At 43.2% G+C, this 23,048-nt stretch overlaps 1 protein-coding gene and 1 pseudogene across 3 annotated transcripts in view; one reads left to right on the plus strand and one right to left on the minus strand.

Annotated features, from left to right (window-relative positions):
- The window catches only part of PLAC1 (placenta enriched 1), a 196,070-nt gene that overhangs the window by 66,009 nt on the left and 107,013 nt on the right, over positions 1-23,048 (minus strand). The gene's annotated exons all lie outside the window — the stretch shown is intronic.
- On the plus strand, positions 10,337-19,851 carry LOC129024204 (small ribosomal subunit protein eS7-like; annotated as a pseudogene).

Raw genomic sequence — 23,048 nt, forward strand, 5'->3', positions numbered from 1 at the left:
GGGGTGGGGGTTGGATTGAGCAACGAGCTCCAATCTGGGGTCTAGGGGTGACTGGAGCATTTGAAATTTGTTACCCAATAAAAATCTCTGCTAAGGCTCAAGACTGAAATAACTCAGCTGGGCTCTGGACTCAGCAGGGACCATTCATTAACTAACACTTCTCATCTGTGATAGTTACAGACAGGTTTTTTCATGCCCCCCAAAACGGGCTTTAACGTTGCAGCTGGCAGACAGCTGTGGCCTCACAGTGTTTACATTACCCAGACTAATGCAGTCTGTGCAGGAGACACAGAATGAATCTGATTTAGCTTTTGGAAAATGGGATTTTGAAAAGTTCCGTGGTTTTCTCTCACCCCTCCCTTCCTGAGCTGCAGAAAGACTGAAGGTGGAACGAAACAGGCATGGCTAGGAAAAGGAGACTCTTGTTTCTTGGGCTGACACTCTTCTTTATTTTGGACTTCTTTGTGTGACACCTCCAGGTGTTGGGAGCTGAGTTGAGGCCTTAGGATTAAGACAGCCAAACGGTGGTTCATCACTCTTGAGCTTTGCCTTATTGGTCAGCATGAGCTCCCTGGGGACTTAGCACAGCTGGCACAGAGACAGCTGGGCAAAGTCCCCTCAGCAATGGTCTAGTCCCTTTCACCTCTAGACATGAAAAGTACAGCTGTGCTCATAAGCAATTGTCCACAAAGTGCAAATGGAAGCTGGTTAATCCTACTGGGGTCTGTAGGACCTACCACACTGCCTCATGGGGAACCTACTTTGGTTCCACAGTCCTTTTGCATTGTTTCCTCAAGTCAGTGTTAACTAAGGTTCCCAAGTCCTGTCTATTCTTCTTTCAAAATACATCAGACATCCTCCCTTCTTCTCTGTCACCATCGCTACTGCTTTGGGTCAGGGCCATATTTCCTCATAAGTCCCAGGGCAACATCCTTCTAACTGATCTCCTCTTCCTGCCTTCTCTTCCAGATGGCTCCTCCACAGATCTAACCCTCTATCAAGTCCCATCCCGTCCTGTCCCATCCCATCAACACACATTTCCTGAGTGCTGACCACGTGTTAAACCCTTTGTTAGGCATTAGGGATATATGCATCAACCAGATGTAAGCTGTTCCCACAAGGAAATCAGTTTGAGGGAAGAAGTACAAGGAAGCAGTGAATTACAGGAAAATGTGTAAAGTGCTAGGATAAGGCCCAGGGGGTTGTGGGATCCCAGAGAATACCAAAACCAGTGTTGAGGGGAGGGTGAAGAGAAGGCTCCCCTGATGTGGTTTTCATCTGGCCACTCACCTCTTCAAAATGCTCCATTTTGCCTCCACAATCTGTCTCCAACCTTCTTTTTCAATCAAACATCCCATTAACTCCCTCAAAAGAAATCTCTATTCCAGAAAGACTAGTCCCCTCACTGTTATTCAACATACATCAACTATCCTACCCCTTCAGCTTTCCTCTTGCCCCATGCCCTTGCCCTACACCATGCCTGGTTCACCCTATTTTGGGGGTGTATGGCTCCTGTTGGTAGGCATCATTTCTTCCCCCTGTCTTGTCTCCCCCTAGCACTGGCATTGTACCTGGCACACAGGGTCTGTTGACTGATGGCCTACTAAGCACATTTTCTTTTCACTGTGGTACTAATAGGACTCCAACAAGCATGATCAATGGTTTTGCTGCTCTTAGGGTTATCAGGAAAATCTGTGAATGCAGATGAAGGAGTTTGGAAAATTGCTGATACATTTCGGTCAGACTGTCCCCAGCTTTGTCCTGACCTCCTGCAAAGGTCAGGTTGTGAATAATCAAGTAGAGATTAGCAGTTTCAAGGGCTCCAGTAGGCGTATAGTTGGATATATTTTCCATTCTGATTTAAATATTAAGCTTAATTTGTTTTTGGCTTTATTATTTTTTGTTTTGTTTTGTTTTGGTCCTGAGCCTGTTGGTCAGGGCTAATTTGTACAGCTGCTTTTTCGTTTGATTTCTTCCAAGAAAGCAAGAGGAAATAAGGTTGCCAGCAAATTTGCAGTTACCAAGGTTTTCCTAAGATGAATATTATTTTTCTCTTCTAATACTGCCAAATACAGTATAAAAAGAAGCATGTGATTATTCCACAAATTTAGTTGTACCAGGGGTCAAATCCTGTACTCGATCCACATCCTGATGTTGGAAGACCTATAATACAGATCTTCTGATCTACTACTTAGGAAAGTTGTACCATATTTCCAAAATTGTAAATTCACCCTGATTTTGTGCTTGGATTCTCAGACTTGACTCCTAGATTTTAGCAAGAAGGGCCAAAGGGGCTGATTTGGGCAAGGCAGGGAAAAGGGAAGTAGTGGAGAAGCCAGGACAGGAGAAAGAGCACTGGACTGGGAGTTAGGAGCATCAGGTTCTGGTCCATGTCCTGCCACTGACTAGCTGTGTAACTTGAGCAAGTCACTTCCTCTTTCTGAGCATCTACACAGAGGGATTGGAGTAGGCAGGCTCTAAGGTTCTTGTCTGTCAATTATTATTGGACTCTGTGGCTTTGGGTTGGATGTTTCTATAAAGGGGGAAAAAACCCCAAAGGCTGATGGGTATTAACAAGGCTTCTTCCCACTGGTTTGCCCTTATGAGGCATTTGCTCGAGTTCATGCTTGCCCATTTTGAAGCCTGAGAAGAGCTCTCTGGAAGAGAGTGCCCATGTCCTTGCTAAAGGAGTGGAAGCCTAACTGGGTAGCTGGTACTGAGTCTGAGTTATGCCTGGAGGCCACACGTTTAATGGCTTTATTGAGATCTAAATTACATTCCATACAATTCACCCATTTAAATGGCACAATTCAGTGGTTTTTAGTATGTTCATGGAGTTCTGCAACCATCACCACAATCAATTTCAGAACATTTTCATCACCCCCAAAAGAAACTCTGTACCATTAAGCTGTCACTCTTCCATCCCCGAATCCCCACCCTGCTCAGTCCTAGGGAACCAGTAATCTAATTTCTATTTGTATGGATTTGCCTGTTTTGACATTTCCTAGAAATGGAATAATACAATGCTGTCTTTTGTGATGGCATCTTTCACTTAGCATTATGTTTACAAAGTTCATCCGTGTTGTGGCATATATCAGTTCTGTACTCCTTTTCATGGTTAAGTAATATTCCCTTATATGGATATACTACATTTTGTTTATCCATTCATCAGTTGATAGGCGTTTGAGTTGTTTCCTCTTCTTGGCTATTATGAAAAATACCGCCATGAACATTCATGTACAAGCTATTGTGTAGATATATGTTTTCACTTCTCTTGGGTATATGTGTAGGAGTGGAACTGCTGAGTCATATGGTAACTCTATGTTGAATTGTTTGAGAATTTCCAAACAGTTTTGCAAAGTGTCTGCACCATTTTACAGTCCTGCCAGCAATGTCTGAGAGCTCCAATTCCTGGAGGCTACGTTTTGATCCTGTCCGATTGGTAGAGGATACTTTCTAGGTTGGTGGCTTGGAGAAGCCATTTCCCTGGGATAGTCTGACCATGCAATCTTAAGTTGTTAAGGGAACAACTTTTATAAGCAAGTATTTTTTATACTTGCTTATAAAATATATAATTATAAAACATATTGCTGCCAAACAAGCTGGGAGGTCATGTGAATTGTCTGCCCAAGCAAAAGGGAGTGTGGTGTTTTTTAATTAGAATAAGGATGAAGGATATTCAGAACCTTGGTCTGTCAGAGAACTTGGAACACCCAAATGCTATATTTCATTCACATTTCTCTCTCTCTCTCTCTCTGGAGACAGGATCTCACTCTGTTGCCCAGACTGGAGTGTAGTGGTATGATCATGACTCACTGCAGCCTCAGTCTCCTGGGGTCAAGCAAACCTCCCACCTCAGCCTCCCGAGTAGTTGGGACCACAGTTGTGATCCACTACACCTGGCTAGCTAATTAAAAAAATCATACAGACAGGGTCTCACTATGTTGCCCAGGCTGGTCTTGAACTCCTGGACCCAAGCAATTCCCCTGCCTCGGCCTCCCAAAGTGTTGGGATTACAGGCATGAGCCACCTCACCCAGCCAAGTTTCTCTTCAAACTTCACCTTATCCGTGGAAGCTTTTCTGCATAAACTTCCATCCCCTCACTGCACCTCACTCCTCCTCCGAAATGCACTTCCCTGCACTTTGAATCTCATCAGGATTTTGTTTCCACTGTGTGCAATCCTGGCTCCCACAGCCATTTTGAAGCTGTCCTTCAGCAGATTTGAAAGGCCGTTCTTTATCCCAGTGAGATAGAAGCTCATCAACTGCAAAACTCTGTAGTCTTTCTAGCTCTGAATGTGAATCTGTACATTACATATTTGCTGCCTAAAGCTAAGGTGCTGCCTAAAGCTAAGTTTATTGTACAAACTGTAACACTTTTGTGGGTGAAGGGCAATGCTTCAATAATGACACTAGGACAGCAGGTATAAAACAGGACTATCCTGAGCAAACCAGTACCTATGTTCCCCCTACCTAAAACACAAAGTTCCTTTTTAACTTCTATTGTTCCTACCCCAAATCCCAGGAAGTACTGGTTGACACCAAGGCTGAGTAGGCAGATATACCAAAAAACCCTCAACTTCCTCTACCCCAGAAATGATACAATGCTTACAGAAAGTAGCCTTGAAAAGGGTTAAAACTTACATGAGCCCATGACAAACCCTTGGCATCTTAACACAAGTCATTTAACAAAGCATCCTGAAAGCGTTTCTACTGAATTCCTATAGGTCTCAAAGGCCAATGATGGCTTCCTCCAAGTCACCTTTTCCCAGGATCCAATTGCCATATAACAAAATGAGCTATAAAGGCTACAGAGTTTCACATCTTGATGAGGTTCTATCTCACAGGATAAAGAATGGGTCTCAAATCTGCTGAAGGACAGCTTCAAAATGGCTGTGGGAGCCAAGATTGTACACAGTTGAAACCAAATGCTGATGAGATTCAAAGTGCAGGGAAGTGCATTTCAGAGGAGGGATGGGGTGCAGTGTGGGGATGGAAGTTTATGCAGAAAAGCTTCCATGGATAAGGTGAAACTTAAAGAGAAACTTGAATGAAGTATAGCATTTGGGTGTTCCAAGTTCTCTGACAGACCAAGGTCCCTAATATCCTTCATCCTTACTCTAATTAAAAGATATCGCGCTCCCTCGTGCTCGGGCAGACAATTCGCATGACCTCCCAGCTCATTTGGCAACGCTTGGGAGAAATCTGGCCTTGCAATCAGACTAAATGATGTGTTACCCTACACTTAATCTCCACCATCCATCAAAATCCAGGGGCCTTGGCCTCAGCCCCTCGACAAGAGGCCCACAGTACCTGGGTAGGATTTCATTCAGCGAATGAATGCAAAGCCCCTAATTCTCCATCCATCTCAGTCCTCTGTAAACAGTTAAAGACTGCAGCCAACAGCAAAAGAACTGCCAACCCAAATGAAAGCAGTGAGTCAGCAAAATAAAGACAGATGGCAATGGATTAGCTGTAGCATAGGCAACAAGAAGCAGGCCCTACTTAGTTCTGACCAGATTGCTTTCCCTCAATTTCAGGCAACCCAGTGCTCACATGGAGTCCCTCATGAGCTATGCTGGAGATAGGTGAAAGCAGCCGCTGCACCCAGGGGTGTGTGTAGCCATAGCGGTGCAAGAGAATACTGCTTTAATCCATAGTTTTCAGGTGGTCCAGGCATGGGGAAGGGGACAGGACAGAAGGAAGAAGACATTGACCAGGCTTTCCCCCAACTGTTCCACCTCCCTTGTCAAAGGGCCATTTCCTTCAATAGCCTATTTTCAAGTATTCTTCTCCGTTGTCCATTAACCATACTTATTGGATCACATATTCCAGTTTGTGGACACACCACTATCATCACCATAACTTGCCCTGTTCTTGCCCATCAGCTTACTCAAGCTCAAAGTTTAGAGAGAGTAAAGGGTTGAAATTATATTTACAAAGAATTTGGGGGATTGTAGGCTGGGCGCAGTGGCTCATACCTGTAATCCCAGCACTTTGGGAAGCCAAGGCAGTTGGATCACTCCAAGTCATGAGTTCAAGACCAGCCTGGCCAACATGGTCTAACCTTGTTTCTACTAAAAATACAAAAATTAGCCGGGCATGGTGACACATGCCTGTAATCCCAGCTACTTGGGAGGTTGAGGCAGAAGAATCGCTTGAACCCAGGAGGCAGAGGTTGCAGTGAGCTGAGATCATACCACTGCACTCCAGCCTGGGCAACAGAGTGACACTCCGTCTCAAAAGAAAAAAAAAATTGGGGGGATTGTATGTGAACTTCCTTTATCCATGCCTATGATGGCACATCCCTATTACTGTATTTCCTGGAACACAGCAGGTGCTCAATAAATTTTTGTGGAATGAAAGAAAAAATGGATGACTGAAAGCTCTTACACAAAATGTGGTCTGAAGCCCATAAACGAGATTCTACTGGAGTGGAATCCTTTGTTTAAATGTCCTTTTTTGGTTGTTTTTAAAGTAATGCATTTTTATTTCTCAGAAAGAGGATGATGAACATTTAACTTGCACAAAATATTCATTGGCACGTATTGTTTACTCTGGGAGCAGTAGCGGTGTCATTGACTACACAAATAGCAGAAGACACAAAGCATCAGCTTCTACTTCAAAATTCATTGTTACTTTTACAAAGACTGCTTAAAAATGACCATTTTTCACATGCAGCTATGTCGAGATATTATTTTATAAAACAAGACTTGCCATTTAGACTAAAGAGTTGTTCTCCTTAAGTTTTCTAAGATAATTTTTTGTGAATAAGCAAAAAGTGAGCTGATAGTTGTTGAGGTGTTGACTATTAGCAGAAAAATCTTATAAACAGTTCCATGATGCAAGTATTCTATGAATGTCATATGATGATTCAAATAGAAAATCAGTTAATTATATTTCAGCACTAATTCTATTTTTTTCAGATTTTGTTGTCTTGGTATTTGTATTTTTCATTTCATCACTACTTTTGCAAAGGATCTCAGTAGCAGAGTTAGGTAAAGAAAGATTCCCATCCTCTATTTCTCCTGAAGCTCTCTGCTGTGTCAACATCTGCAGCATAATTCCGGGTGGTATAATTCTTTGGTCCTGCTCTTACTCTTGCCATTCCCTCTGCTGGGTGTGCCTTCCTGGCTATTGCCATTGCTGGCTCTTTAAAAAAAAAAAAAAAAAAAAAGCAAACAAACAAACAAAACCTTTTATTTTAGGTTCAGGAGTACATGTGTAGGTTTGTTACATAAGTAAACTTTGTGTCACGGGAGTTTGGTGTACAGATTATTTCACCACGCAGGTAATAAGCATAGTACCCAATACGTACTTTTTTGATCCTCACCCTCCTCCCACCCTTCACCCTCAGTTAGGCCCCAGTGTCTGCTGTTCCCTTCTTTGTGTCCATGTGTACTCAAAGTTTAGCTCCTACTTATCAGTGAGAACATGCAGTATTTGGTTTCCTGTGCCTGTGTTAGTTCACTTAGGATAATGCAAATGTCTTTTTTTACTCAATCAAGGAATCAGTCAATCAACAAGCATTTCCTAGCATCCCCCAGGTACCCAGCATTTTGTATGCACCCATCACCTTGGCTACATCAACATTTTCTGAGGACTCTCCTCAAAAGGCCATCTTCTTAAACTGACATATGTCTACATGCTGGCTTCCATATTCCTAAAATCTTTGATATTTGGGGCTTCTTAGAAGGGCTCCCAATAAATTACAACTGCCTTTTTCTGATGAACAGTCCTTAGAGAAGTAGAATATTCTTAAGAATAATTCCAGATGGTTCTTGGATATGAACAGGAATGGAGATAGGAATAAACACTTGACTTAGCTGAAGAAAGGAACAAGCATTGGGGCGTGGTGGGGTGGTGGGTAGGGAAGGAAATAGTTCCCACTCTACACCCAGCTAGTCTACCCTTCCCACAACTACCCAGTTTGTCCACAGAATTGAGGCTGTTCTACTGTGACTTTTTCCAAGGTAAAATAATTGACTGAGGTGAAATTCACATAAAATTAAACATTTTAAACTGAATGATTAAGTGGCATTTAGTATATTCACATGTTGTATAACCATCACCTCTATCTAGTTCCAAAACATTTCCATCATTCCAAAGTAAAACCTCTTACCCATTAAGCAGATTCTTCTCATTTCTCCCAGACTCTGGAAATCATCAGTGCCCCAACTCTACAAATTTACCTATCCTGGATATTTCATGTAAATAAAATCATACAATATGAGGCCTCAGTGTCTGGCTTCTGTCCTTTAGCATAATGTTTTCAAGGTTCATCCACATTGTAACCCATATCAGTAAGTTCATTCCTTTTTATAGCCGAATAATATTCCACTGTATAGATATACAATATTTTTTTGTTTATCTGTTCACCATGTGATGGATGCTTGGGTTGTTTTCACCTTTTGGCTATTGTGAGTAGTGCTGTTGTGAACACACATATGCTTGTACTCGTTTGAGTCCCTGTTTTCGATTTTTGGGGAGTATATACCTAGAAGTGGAATTGTGGGGTCATATGGTAATTCCATGTTTAACTTTTTGAGGAACCATCAAACTATTTTTCTACCCTATTATTTTAATACCTTCAAGGATGAATAAACACTACAATAAAAGTGACCAATTCAAAGTCACTAGCATCTGTGAAGCTGACCTAGGTATGCCTGAGCTTTTGTCCCATGACTTTGGGAACTGCTTCAGGATTCTAGCTGCTTCAGAGACATCTTGACTTGGAGGGTTGTTTCTGGGGGGTCCAATCAATGATCATCAGGGACTCAAGCATTTCCCTGAGATTGGCTCCTATGAAAGTTACTCAACATCATCTCCAGTCAATATGAAACATTTCTGGGACACCTCATCCAGCCCTTTTTCCTTCCGTCCTTCCCTTCTCCTTTCTTCCCTTCCTTTATTCATCTAACAAATGTTTATTGGGTACCTACCATATTTTAAGTAGTGTGCTAGATGTTGGGGGTACACATAAATGAGATGCAGTTTCTGTCTCTGGGACCACTGAAAATGCTGAAGAGATGGTACATATTCAAGTCAAGGTGCCAGATAGCATAGTAGCCAGGAAAGTTCCAAATGTGGACACTGTGTCCCACACAGACACCAGACTATAAGCTCCTCAAGGCAGTAACTGTGTCCTGTTCTTTGCTATATCCCTAGAGCCCAGCACAGTGCCTGGAGCACATTTGCTGTCAGCAAAGCAACCTTAGAAAGGTCTGAGGTAGGGGGCCAGGTGCAGTGGCTCGCACTTGTAATCCCAAAGGTTTGAGAGGTTGAGGTGGGAGGATCACTTGAGCCCAGGAGTTTGAGACCAGCCTGGGCAACGTAGTGAGACCCTGTCTCTACAAAGAAATACAAAATTAGCTGTCAATGGTGGCATGTGCCTGTAGTCCTAGCTACTCTGGAAACTGAGGTGAGAGGATTGATTGAGGCCAAGAGTTTGCCTAGCCTGGGCAACATAGTGAGACCTCATCTCTCCAAAATAAAAAAATAAAAACCTAATTAGCTGGACATGGTGGCACATGCCTGTAATCCCAGATACTCAGAAGGTTGAGGTGGGAAGATCACTGAACTCAGGAGTTTGAGGCTCCAGTGAGCTATGATCACACCACTGTACTCCAGCCTGGGCAACATAGTGAGATCCCATCTCTACAAAAAAAAAAAAAGAAGAAGAAAGAAGAAAGAAAAGACTGAGATAGGCTTCCTGGCAGCATCAGTCCATTGCCTTTTCCTAGCACAACCATGAGCCTGCATGGTTCCCTATAGCCATCTCTCTTTCCTTAGTTCTGTCTTAGGCAGGTAGCACAGAGTGGGTATCCTTTGGGTCCTGTATTCTCTGACCTCCCTACAATTTCAGAATGAGTTTTCTTTCAGAAGTGTTTTTATATTTCAGTTTCATGATGCCTTCCTCAAAGAGGAACCCAGATGATGTGAGGAAGTGACACCATCTTTCCCAGGAAGTAAATTCACAGTGAGCAGGAAAACCCTCAGTCACCAGCTTGATGTTTGTCTCTAGAAATAGTCTTCTATCAGCCTGTAGCTTAGGGTGGAGGTGGGAGCTGAGACGTGGGCAGGAGCCAGCCCTGATGCTGATGGTGTTCCATGATTTGGGTATGCCTCTCTTTCAGTTCGTTCTGTGTTCTGCTTTCCTTGGACCTGAGTGCTAACCACAGAAGTTTCCAGAAGAAAACTGAGGGCAGCAGAGCACAGATGTTGCCAATTTCATAAACTACTACTTCAGTTCACATTCTCGAAACACCTCCTGGACACAAGTAATAAAAAACTACAGAGTCAATGGCAAATAAGGGGAGGGAATTGAGAGGAAAGATGAATATAGAGGGAAAGGTGTTTCAGATGAGATTGGAAACAAGAGGAGTGGAAGTGGGGGTGAGGTACCCCAACCTTCACTACAGAGAAGGAAAAGGCTCTCATGCAGGAAGCTGCTTTGAAATAAAAAAGCCCTGGGGCAGCCTGCAGACTCTAACTCTAGTCAGTCTCAGCTCCTTTAGGGCCAACTCTTGGCCTTGTGCCCTTTGGGGTTGAACCCTCTAGATCCACGCTGGAGTGCAGAGGTAGAATGCGCTGGACACGTCCCCAAAGGGTAGACAGACCATGGAATGACACATTTGAAGGGATTTGATTGTGTTAAAAATCAAGAAACTAAAGCTACCAAGGGTATTTTTTTCCTTTTAAAAAAAAGACCCCAAACTTCAGGCAACAGACTGTACTAGGAGCTCCTTTGTGAGATCTACCTACTGGCTTATGGGTGGGTTGCTACCTCCAATAAAATTTCCATTTGAACTCCTATTGGGGATGGCAAATATTAATACTATGTTAGGAGCTTGGGGGTACAATTATGAACCAGACACGGTCCCTGCCCTCAAGGAATTTGCAGTCTAATAGGGAAGAGAGATAAAGCAGACAGCTAATTATAACACGGAATGATGAGGTCTGGAAGTTGTTGGGGGAGGACAGAGGATGAGCATTTAAATCACTCTGAAGTGTCAGGGAAGGCTTCCTGAAAGACATGATGCATAAACTGAAGAATGAGTAGGAGTCAGCCAAGTGAAAGGGAAGGGGGAAAGGATATTCCAGACAGATGAGCTTTGCAGGAGTAAGGTTTGCTAAGAAAGATTAAAGCAAAAATTTACAAAATACACAATCATCAAAAATGAAATGTTGATCAATACAAGCAAAAGCCAGCTCTTTGGAAAGACCATGAAAATAGGCAAAGATTCGCAAGTTTGCTAAAAAAAAAAAACGAAACAAACAAACAAAACACATCAACAACCACTCAAGAGTAAAAAGAGGCAGAGAAAGGGAGAGGAAGAAGGATAGGGAGAGGGAGAAGAAGAAGAAAAGGAGAGAGAGAGGACAGAACTGCATTTAGAATATATTAAAAATCAGATATGAAGGGTGGGACTAAACAAAAAAGAAAAATAAAAAAGAATATATTAAAAAGTATAAGAGAATATTATTCTTAGTAATTGTGTAAGTCCTGGTACAGGTATAAAATTATAAATAATTGGTATTTTGTATTAATATTTATACCAGTAAATTTGGAACGTAGATGAAATAGACAATTTTCTGGGATATTTTACCAAAATTGGCTTGAGAGCAAGATGAAAATCTGACTGTATCAACAAAACTAGAGAAGAAATGGAAATAGAATCAAAGATGTGTACACCTCAGCCCCCTTAACACACACAAGTAGTCTTTAAAGGTAAAGTGTGCAGCAGCTTTAAGGAACAGATAATCCCTTTACCAAACAAACTATTTCAGAGCATTAAAAAAGATGAGAAACTTCCAACTTATTTTCCAAAGCTATCATAACACCAATACCAAATTGTATGAGGACAGAAAACTAACTCTATACAAAACCCCTAAATAAATTATTACCAAATCAAATCTCGCACTTTGGAAAAAGAAGACTATACCATAACCAATTAGGGTTTATCTCAGAAATTCAAGGCTGGTTCACCATTAGAAAATATACCAACGTAATTCATTATATTTGCATAATAAAGGAAAAGATAATATGATCATTTCAATAGATGCAGCAAAAATGTTTGATAAAACTGAGTTGAATACTCATTTACTCTTAGAAAGCTCTAAGAAAATTAGAAATACAAGGAAACTTTAACTTGATAGAAAGTACTTTCCAGAAAGGTACAGAAAACTTCATACTTAAAGAGGCAGCAAGTGTAGCAGGGTAGTTAAGAACACAGTCTCCAAAGCTAAGCAGTGGAGCTTTGAACACCTGCTGGCTGTGTGACCTTGGGCAAGTTACTTAGCTTTTCTATGCCTCAGTTTTCTTATCTGTAAAAGAGGAATAATAATAATAATAATAATAATAATAATATCTATTTCATAACATTGTAGGAGGATTAAATAGCCTAATATTTGTAAAGTGTTCATAATAACGTTTCACACACAGAAGCAATACACAAGTGTTTGTTAACAAATTTTGAAATATTAGATGTTTTCACCCTTAAAGTCAAGAACAAGACAGGAATGTCTATTTCTACTGCTACTCTGCTATTCAACATTTTACTAGAGCTCCAAGCCAATGCCATAGAATAAAAAATAGGATTAATAGCATCAGAAAGGAAGAAACAAAATTGTCAATATTTGCAGATAATATAATCATCTAACAAAAAATGAGGTCTGTGTCTGTCAGAAAGGAGGTAACAGAAGGAAATTCTTCTCTCTAGGGTATTCCAGTATCAACTTTTTTTCTAGACATTTCTATAAATTGAACATTGAGTCCATCATCTTCCTTCCATGTCTACTGCTCTTCTTGACTTCCATTTTTCTGTCAATGGCACCACCACTTTCTTTTTTAAAATTTAATTTAAAGTTCTGGGATACATGTGCAGGATGTGCAGGTTTGTTACATAGGTAAACATGTGCCATGGTGGTTTGCTGCACCTATTAACCTATCACCTAGGTATTAAGCCCTGCATGCATTAGCTGTTTATCCTGATGCTCTCCTCACCCTGCCCCCCCGACAGGCCCCAGTGTACGTTGTTCCTCTCCGTGTGTCCATGTGTTTTCATTGTTCAGGTCCCACTTATAAGCAAGAACAATGGCACCACCACTTTTGAAGTCACCTAGACTAAAAACTTTGGAAGACTCTTGGACTCCTCCTTCTTGTTCATCTCCCATATCCAATTATCTACTCTATCTGGTTAGTTTTTCCTACAAAATATTTTTCAAATGTTTTCTATTCTCACTCTCATGTCTCTAGTCCAGGCGCATGTCAACTCATGCCTCAAACAATGGATATCCTCCAGTCCCTCTCCAAGTCATCAAGTGCTCCATAAGCCAATCCTATTCAAAGACTACTATCATCAAGTCACTCTCTTGCTTAAAGATCTCTGGTGGCTTCTCCCTTCCTATCATATCCAGTCTAAACTCCTCCAGTTGGTAGCCTTTTACCATCTTGCTGCACCCAATCTAACACAGTTTATTTTCTCCTACTCCCTTTGTATGTATGTACTCTCTGCTTTAGCAATACCAGTATTCTCAATATCCTCACCCACCTCCTTTCCTTTTTAATTCAGTACCTTTGTTTAATTCAGTGCCTCGTATTGTCCTGTCTCTCCCCCTGAGTGTCTCCAAATCGTCCCCATTTTTAATGGTTAGCTTAAATAGCACCAAATTTTATTTTCTCAAGTGAGATAATGGATACCATACTGTGCTCATTTAATCTTCTCAGCAACTTTTAAAGTACTTATTCATTTTCACCCCATTTTATGGATCACGTATAGTGATTTGCTCAAGGTTCACATTGCTGATAATGGTAGATCTGGAATTCAAAGCCATGTTTACTGCCCAACCTCAGAGGTCATGCTCCTAACCAACCCTCTGTTCTGACTTTCTGGGATGTCTCCCCTGGCTGCCTCAACCCTCTCTGACCTTCTCTTCCTTTTGTTTGGCTGCTACGCATTGTTGTGTAGTGTGTACAAGTTTAGCTCCCAGCAAAACTGTAAGCTTTTGGAGGTCAGGATCCATTGACTCTGATCTCCTACTTCTCTGTCTCTTCCTCCCTGCAAGAGCTGGGCCCACGATGCACAGTTGATTAATTGGTAAGGTTGATCAAATATAGCTAAATATATAGGAATTTGGCCTTGGTATCCAGTCTTCAAGAAACTTTTTGAGTAGCTTGAGGATAATGCAAGCCCTTCCCATTCAAGCGTGAGTTTTTAGGCCCAGGAAGGGAAAGGAGGAGTAGAATTATTACATTTCCCAAGAAATTATTAAATTTCCCCTAGTCCCCTTCCCCGATGATCAGGCTTCTCTCTGCATAGCTTAGGTCAATGTTGCATGACAAATCTTCCCTTTACATAACGGTTGGACCAGGCCAGATTTTGTTAGCATGTGCAAATAGAGCCAAACCTGTCAACTTACAATTGTGCAAAATCTGACCCCTGGGAGTCTTCCAGAAGTGAGCCGGGGAAAACTAATATCTGTCCTACCTACCTCACAGGGTCATGGTGAGAATCAAATGAGATAATGGATATGAGCACATTTTGAAAACTAGCAATGAAAAGCAGCTTGCTTCTTGAGCCTGGAGTGGAGCAGTAGGAGCTCTTTGGTGATTTCAAGGCCAGGTGAAGGGTGGAGGCTCTTCTGAAATTCTTGGACTCATCATTTCCCAGTGGTTGTAAGACTTGCTTTCCGGCAATTCTTCGGAAATTTTACTTTATTGTGAGATTTCTCCAACTACATGGGAGTTTGTCCTTGACTTCCCTTTTCCTTTTTCTAATTACCCTTATTCAGCTAGTTCACAGTACTTTGAAGGATTCTACAAGATAAGCTAACTTTCCCTCCTTTTGGTGCGTTGAAAAGACAGTATTTTGCTGGTGACTTACATTTAGATTTCGAATCTCTCTCCAACATCAGGAGCAAGTGATACAGGAAAAGCACACTCTGAGATTGATGACTTCCATGATGGTCTATAAATGATAATTAGTCACTGAATGTTATTGGATAAACAAGGAGTGCCTCTCTGCTTCCCCTGGAGAGACCAAATTCCCTCACAATTCAAGTGTTAGAAGACACAAGAGAACCTAAAAGTCTAGAATGGAAGGCTAGAGGTGAGCGTTAGAGAAGATATTTTTGTAAGAAAGAAAGTTTTGGTTCAAAAGATTCCAATTCTGAAAGTGAAGGACTTTGGGGAAAGCCAGGGGAGAGTGAGCTCAGCTTGGACAGAGAAGAGGAAAGAGTGCCGACTGTGCAGGGACCTTGGCCAAAGGGCCCTGGATCAAGACTAGACCAGGCTTGCAGAGGTAGCCAGAGGTATTCTGACCAGGGAATTGAGCAAGATTTATTGCCTAAGCTGGCCTCAACTGGACAGAGTTTGGCTTTGGGTCTGTTTTGTGTGTTGGGCATGCATACGTACCTCCTTACAGTTGAAGCCTTCAGATAGTGAGCCATGTCCTCAGCAAAATGGGGCCAAAGGGAGGTTGCTGCTGGTGTCAGAAGTGGGGACAGAACCTGAGAAGCAAAGCTATGGAAAGTACCCCAGGCCTCCGAAGGTAGCCGTGTAGGCAGGAAATAGCAGCCCTCTTGTCTCCCACAGCTCCTGGGCCATTGGCTATACTATCTACATTTGAACAGTATGCACCCAGCAGACTGGGCAGCTGGCCAAGAAGCTTGTTATTGTGCCCCATCCCGTGGCCTTCTGGGCCACCAGGTTCCATGCATCTTATTCCACTGCTCTGCTCTACTTTTGCTTCCATAATACTGATTCTCATGAGCTGCTGTGTTGAACTGAGGGAATGTTGTGGGCTTCTATGTGTGTGCATGCATGCATCTGTGTATGTGTGTGTGTGTGTGTGTGTGTGTGTGTTGGAGGGGTCCCAAGTGTCCCCCAGCCTCAGCCTCTCTGACTCCAGGCTTCAGAGGGTGCCTGTGCCTATGAACTTTGCTTGGCTAGCCTGCTGGATGGAGAGAGATGAGAGTAAACCCCTGCTGGTTCCATCCCACACTCCCCGTTATGATAGGCAGTGAAGCAAATCATTTGGGCAATTGCCTGACCTTAATGGGATAGAAAGGGCTCCTCTCTTGCTTGAAAGGAACATCCAAGCATGTGCTTAGTGTTTAGTTTTCCTGGAAAAATAATTTTTCTGGCATGCTAAAGAGGGTGAATTTGCCTTCAGAAAGGATTGTGTCATATCCATAACCTTTGCAGCCTCTCTATCATTTCCATGGATGAAAACTTTGCATTCAGGGGAAGACGAACCAAACATCTGCTAGGATAAGGTTTCAGTTTTCACTGCAAGAAAACTGTGTTGAGTAAAGAAAAATAGAGATACACTCTTGGGCAGTTCTTTGGGGGTAACCTAGCAACCCATCGAAATCAAGAGATTTTTGAAGGATACTGCAAAGTAGAATCAGGTCTGACTGTTCAGTGTTATGATTTTAAGGGCACTGAGTACAGATAGAACCCCACCCCTCACCCCTAGCACCCTGCCTGGAATTCCAGCTTTTAGAAATTAATTCCTTTTATTTGAAAGACCTTATGTGTCTTCTGGAGTCACGTGTTGAAGAGTAAAATACGCCTGGGAGGAATATCACCTAAAACCATATCAGCTGATAACAGCTATCTCTTCAGTGAAGATGGAGAGCCTGGGACGGGACAGAACGATCTCTGGGAATAGCAGGAATAGGATGCCCGAGTGACAAGAGGGGACAAGGGAATGAAAGGGAAAATGGAAGACATGGCTAATTTAAGATACCATAAATGGAAGGAACCTCATAGACCATCTATACCAATGCCTTTTAAAAAAAAATTTAAAAAACATGGAGGCTGGGGGCTCACACCTGTAATCTCAGCACTTGGGGAGGCCAAGGTGGGTGGATCACTTGAGGTCAGGAGTTCAAGACCAGCCTGGCCAACATGGCGAAACCCCGTCTCTACTAAAAATACAAAAATCAGCCTAGCATGGTGGCACATGTCTGTAGTCCCAGCTACTCAGGAGGCTGAGGCATGAGAATCACTTGAACCCAGGAGGCAGAGGTTGCAGTGAGCCGAGATTGTGCCATGGCACTCCAGCCCGGGTGACAGAGCGAGACTCCATCTAAAAAAAAAAAGATTAAAAAATAAAAAACATTGGAACCCTCTCCTCAAACACAGAACCCCTTTATATACGAAATGAACACAAGTGGGGCTGCTCTGGTTAAAGTGGGGGCAAGAGCCTTGGGACCCAGTTTACTCAGACTCTCTACTGCTTAAGCTAAGAGAAAAGTGAGGCAGTACCACACTCACCCAGATAGTGAGAATTGATGGTTCAACATGAATTTTGTGGGCCAGTTTGTTAAATATAGCCATTGTTAAAAGTGAAATGATCTAAACTTACAATTAGGTTATATTAAAGACAAAGCGGGCCGGGCGCAGTGGCTCACGCCTGTAATCCCAGCACTTTGGGAGGCCAAGGCAGGCGGATCACGAGGTCAGGAGTTTGAGACCAGCCTGGCCAACATAGTGAAGCCCCATCCCTACTAAAAATACAAAAAATTAGCAGGGTGTGGTGGTGGGTGCCTGTAATCCCAGCTACTCAGGAGGTTGAGGCAGGAGAATCACTTGAACCTGGGAGGTGGAGGTTGCAGTGAGCAGAGATAGCACCACTGCACTCCAGCCCAGGTGACAGTGGGAGATTCCGTCTCAAAAAAAAAAAAAAAAAAAAGACAAAGCTAATGAATACTCAAAACTCATCACTTGCTAATTATTTTACTACACTTACTGTTACATATGCTTTTGAGGTTATTTACATCTATTGTATCTGTGTGGTGGAAATACTCTATGATGCCATGCTGTTGCACATGTATTCCGGACTCCTTGTTCAGTGATGTCATGTCGGGAGCTTGAAATTGGCCATGGTGGGAGCATTTACACCATGGAAATCAGCAAACACTATAAACCAGCATTCCCCTCCCTGCTCAACTGAGGGAGGCAATTGTTGGACATCTGCCAGCATGCCACTGACTATACTATAATGGAAGTCATCACTTCCTTGGAAGCTGTACTTCCAGCAACCTCAACCATGTGGAATGAAGAGGGAATACATCCAAGTGGCCAACCATTATCACAAAACACATCCACTTTATACTCTGTGGGAGAGAAAAGCCACTGTAAGGCCCCAGCCTAGGCAAACATGTGTTAAATAACATGGCAGATAAGAAGTGCTGGGCCTCAGAAAAATGGTACCCCAAACGATGGCGCTTTGGCGTGCTGAGTACTTTGAACTAAAGGAGACTGGAAGGTCTCAGAAGCCACCTCAGAAGCAAAGTCTCTCTCTGACCTTCTCCTACCCTCCTGTCTCCCGCCCCGGGGGGAATCATAGAAACTAGAACCTCTCTCCCCCAAGGCAACCCATACAATCTAGAAAGGTCACTTCTCCCTTGTAGACCCTCATGCCAGAGAGTTCCTGCCCTATACCCTGGAGGAAGGAATGCTACACAGAAAAGCCAAGAAGAATCTAAACAGACAAGCCTTACTGGGTACCCTCTGCCTTCAGTCTATTACCATTAGATCATACCCTTTATCCAATCACATTTCTAAACATTCTTTATAGAACCTAAGCATAAAAATACTCAATTTTCCCTGGGTCTTTGGGTCTTCATTTCTGAAAGCTCCCATGTCATGTAAAACTTTGATTAAATAAATTTGTTAAATGCTTTTCTCTTGTTAACTGTCTTTTGTTATAGGAGTGTCGGCCATGACCCTTATGATGGGTTAGGAAAGAGATCACATCTTTCTGCTCCTACAGAAACAACACAGTGACAGCAGCATGGAGAGACAGCTGACACTGGGAAGTCTCGGCACCACGATCTGGAGCCTTTTATTATAAGGGTAAACAACCCTACTTATTCCCGAGACCCTCAAAGACCTCACTGCATCACAGCCCAGCACAGTTTAGAAAGTGGAAGCGTTCATTCTCTGACCCCCTCAAAATGGGCCAAATTATAGGCAGAACAAGTTCCGTAAGAAGGCTCCAGGTCCGTCATGTCCACAGCACCCAACACAGTGCTTAGTGCACAGAAGGCCCTGAATAAACAAATATCTATTTAAAGAATGAAACCAATATTCACAAGCAAACTCCATGCCTCTTTTACCACTGTTTCCAGAAAAAAGACTCGGGATGTTTAGTTTCAGAAAGCAGTGGAGTGTGAATACATTTCAAAAAGCTATCTATCCCAAACTGTGAGACTTGGGCTTCTTCCTAAGCCAGCACTCAGCAAGGAGAAGGCCACGTTCAGTTTGAACACCAGGATCACGAAGCCCAATGGCAAGAAGCCAGACAAGTTCAAGTTCGGCATCTCCCAGGCTCTTCTGGAGCCAAAGATGAACGTGGACCTCAAGGCTCAGCTCAGGGAGCTGAATATCATAGCAGCCAAGGAAACTGAAGTTGGTGGTAGTCAGAAAGCTATCATAATCTTTGTTCCTGTTTCTCGACTGAAATCTTCCCAGAAAATCTAAGTCTGGCTAGTACGTGAATTGGAGAAAAAGTTCAGTGAGAAGCATGTTGTCTTTATTGCTCAGAGGAGAATTCTGCCTAAGCCAACTAGAAAAGGCCATACAAAAAATAAGCAAAAGCATCACAGGAGCTGTACTCTGATAGCTGCGTACCACGCGATCTTGAGGACTTGGTCTTTCCAAGTGAAATTGTGGGCAAGAGAATCCACTTGAAACTGGATGGCAGCTGCCTCGCAAAGGTTCATTTGGACAAAGCACAGCAGAACAATGTGGCACACAAGGTTGAAACTTTTATGGTGTCTTTAAGAAGCTCATAGGTAACGATGTTAATTTTGAATTCCCAGAGTTTCACTTGTAAACAAAAATGACTAAATAAGGTATATTCACAGTAAAAACAAATAAATAAACAAATAAAAACAACAAAAAACGAAACTGAGTTCCAAAAGGATTGATACCCAAAGGGGCCAAATGTCTACTCTTGGATAAATCTTTGGTATGAGAACTCTAATGCCCTAATGATGTCTGATAAACAGGAAATGACTTTATCAAGATGCGGAGCTGACTGTCAGCGCCATGGGTTCTCCCAACTGCCCCTACTCCAAACATCTCTGGCGTCCCTCTTCTCTCCCTTCTGTGCCTGTTCCCTTCACTTTCTAGTCTCTCACCCCTCTCACCTTTTGCCCCCCTTTCTTCCTCTGTCCTCCTCATGCCCTCGGCCTGCCAGTCATCCCCCACTTGGCCCCAATCACCCACCAGGCCAAGTCCTGCCTGAGACCCTCAGGCTGGAGAGATTGCTTCCCCATACCCAGACAAAATGTGTTCAGTAGACAAATGCTGTTGTCTCCAGCCTTTACCAAGGAAGCTCACCTAGAGCCAAATACTTTCCTTTTCTCATTTCTTAATTTCTACGGGGGGAGGAGGGTATCGTGTGGGTGTGTGTATGAGTATCCCAGACGACTGTGCTGTATCCAAAGTACCTTTTATCCCTGTGTGTCCTTGCAGCCTACTTTGGCCTATCTAAAGTTTATAGTATTGCAGCAGAGGAACTTGAGCCTATTTCCTGATTTTAATTAAGCCTTTTTGGGTTACAGTGACCCAGAGGCAACTATCTAGCTAGTTCAGGCAGACTCGGAAAAGAGCTTAGGCTGGAATTTCTGGGTGAACTGAAGCTTTCCCTCAGAAAACACCCACGTTGGCAAGTCACGTGGCTCAAATTGGATGGATAGTTGGTAGCCTGCCCTTTTCTTCTCTGGCGGCATGGTCAGTAATCTGACTATTGGTCTTCACGGACATTTTGGGGTCCTTCTAGAGGATCTTGTGGTTTGTGGCCAACCCTAGTGAAGTTTGTTATTTCTGTTCTCTGGTTCTACAGGCAACTGCTCCCAGGTGAGTGGTGCGGCTGGCCCTTGGTCAGGTTGACTCCATAGCAGGGCTATCCTAGGAAACCTCATTTGAAGATAAACCCGTCACCACAGGGGTTGAACCAATAGGGAGAGACAATTCAGAAGTGAGCTTGGGTTAGGAAAAGTAATCTGAAAGAGTCTAGCTGGCCAGCTGACTTCCAGAAGCTCTGCTGGAGCAGAGCAGTGCTGGCCAAGTTACTTAATCTCTCTGTGCCTCAGTTTCCACATCTGTAAAACTGGTTAACAATAACATCCACCTCACAGTGCTGTGGTGAGGATTAAATAAATGATATATCCAATATGCTTACTCTAGCATCTGGCACATAATATGTGTTTTTAAAAGCATGGGCGGGGGTGGGGGTGGTTACAGAAAATCAAAACTGTGGATTTCTTAAGAGACATGGCAGAGCTGGAATAAACTGTCATGCAAAATCCTTGAGGCCTGATCCCCTAGATGTGAGGTCCGCGGCTGCTCTCTGCTACCGTGGTCCATCAGTCTGTGTCACTGCATAACAGCGCAGGTGGAAGTGTCCCTGGGCTAGCAGGCTCATTGAAAATTCAAAGCACATGCACTCAGCACAGTCATGGTAATAATAGTGGTAAGGAGTTGGAAACTGTGGTGATGGCTTCCTGATTCCACGATCATTACAGTCAAGGTGTGCCTGTGGGGCCACATATGAGAAGAGTCCTGGCCCGGGCCCCTCATACACTCTCCCCAGGCCCTCTCCTCAGGCCTGATGGCTCATCTCTCTCATTCCTGAAGGTTCTACCAGTGGCTCAGGGGCCATGTTGGCAGGCCTGGGTCTTCTTGACACCCATCCCTCTCCTAACCACCTGCTCACCCTCCAGGCTTTCAACAAAAACCAGACACATCACCACCCACCCTTCTCTATTTGGTTTTTAACCTTAAGTGAAAAGCTGCTTGTCTTAAAAAAAATTAGAGATCCTGTCTTTACCTCTGAGACACTTTGATTTAGAGAAGACAGGGGACTTCAGTGCTTCACACTGAAATGAGAACATTTCAGGCAGTGTGACAAGCCAATGCAGTCCTCTGCCATTGTGGCCTTGCTCTACCTTGTCCCAATGCAGAGGGTGAGTTAGATGCAGAGCTGGGTTTTCTAGGACACCTGAAGAGACCAATATGAAGTCAGCGCATGGCTTCATGGGTCTGTGGGCACACAAGGCCCCTCAGAGCTCCTGCTCTTGTCTCAGGATTGTTCTTAAAACATTGTGACTGGGAGTCCTAGGACCACTTCTAGTAGGAGTTCAATTCCACAGACCATTAAAAAAGTCATTTCTTAGAAATTCAAGTCCATATCAGGAATGATAAAAGGATGGCTGTCTCCCAAGGTCTGCAAGCTGTGTAGGATTTAGCTGCAAATAAATAAAATAAATAAAGGAATCCAGTCCCTTTTTGTTAATTGTGCCAATGCTTTCATTTTTTCAGGCAATTTCAGTTCAGTCCAGATCTGGTTTCTGGAGTCACATTTTTCCAATCATCCTTCCCATTTGCAAGGAGGAGTCTTATGTCCAAGTATGTGATTTGAATTTGCCCAGGTGCTGCCAGTTAGGGAGGGTTTTCATATTCAAAGCTGCACATGCTTTGGAAATGTGACCCCAATGATTGCAAGAGGAGGCAATCATCTCTGGAGGGGAGGGGTTGGGGGAGGAAGCTTGTATGGGAATTAGTGGGCTCCATCCTTGGACTTCAGCATTTCTCAGGCATCTTGCCTGCACTGTCTATTCTCATGCCTTTAACTAGCACCATTAGTGGAGCTTCCATCCCTCAGTGCAGTCCTATCACTGGAGCCCTAGTCCTGGTTCTCCAACTGTGTATGGCAGCACTGCCCTAGCTGGAAAGCTTGTTAGACAAATACCCAAATGATTCTTACGATCAGGCAAGTTCTGGAAGCCTAGGCAATGTTTTTTCTACTCAGATGTTCCACCATCACCCAAAGCACAATATGATTAAAACCATACTCATCCTAAAAGCAATTCATCCTAAAAACTGTACTGAAAGAATGAGACAGATCTACACGTGGTTATATGGAACAGTCAGGGTGTGCCTGTGGGGTTCAGATGAAAAGAGTCCTAGCCCAGGCCCCTCATGCACTTGCTGACTTCACCTCTCCCCAAGCCCAGTGGCTCATCT

This window comes from Pongo pygmaeus, chromosome X (assembly GCF_028885625.2).
Source record: "Pongo pygmaeus isolate AG05252 chromosome X, NHGRI_mPonPyg2-v2.0_pri, whole genome shotgun sequence".
NCBI lineage: Eukaryota > Metazoa > Chordata > Mammalia > Primates > Hominidae > Pongo > Pongo pygmaeus.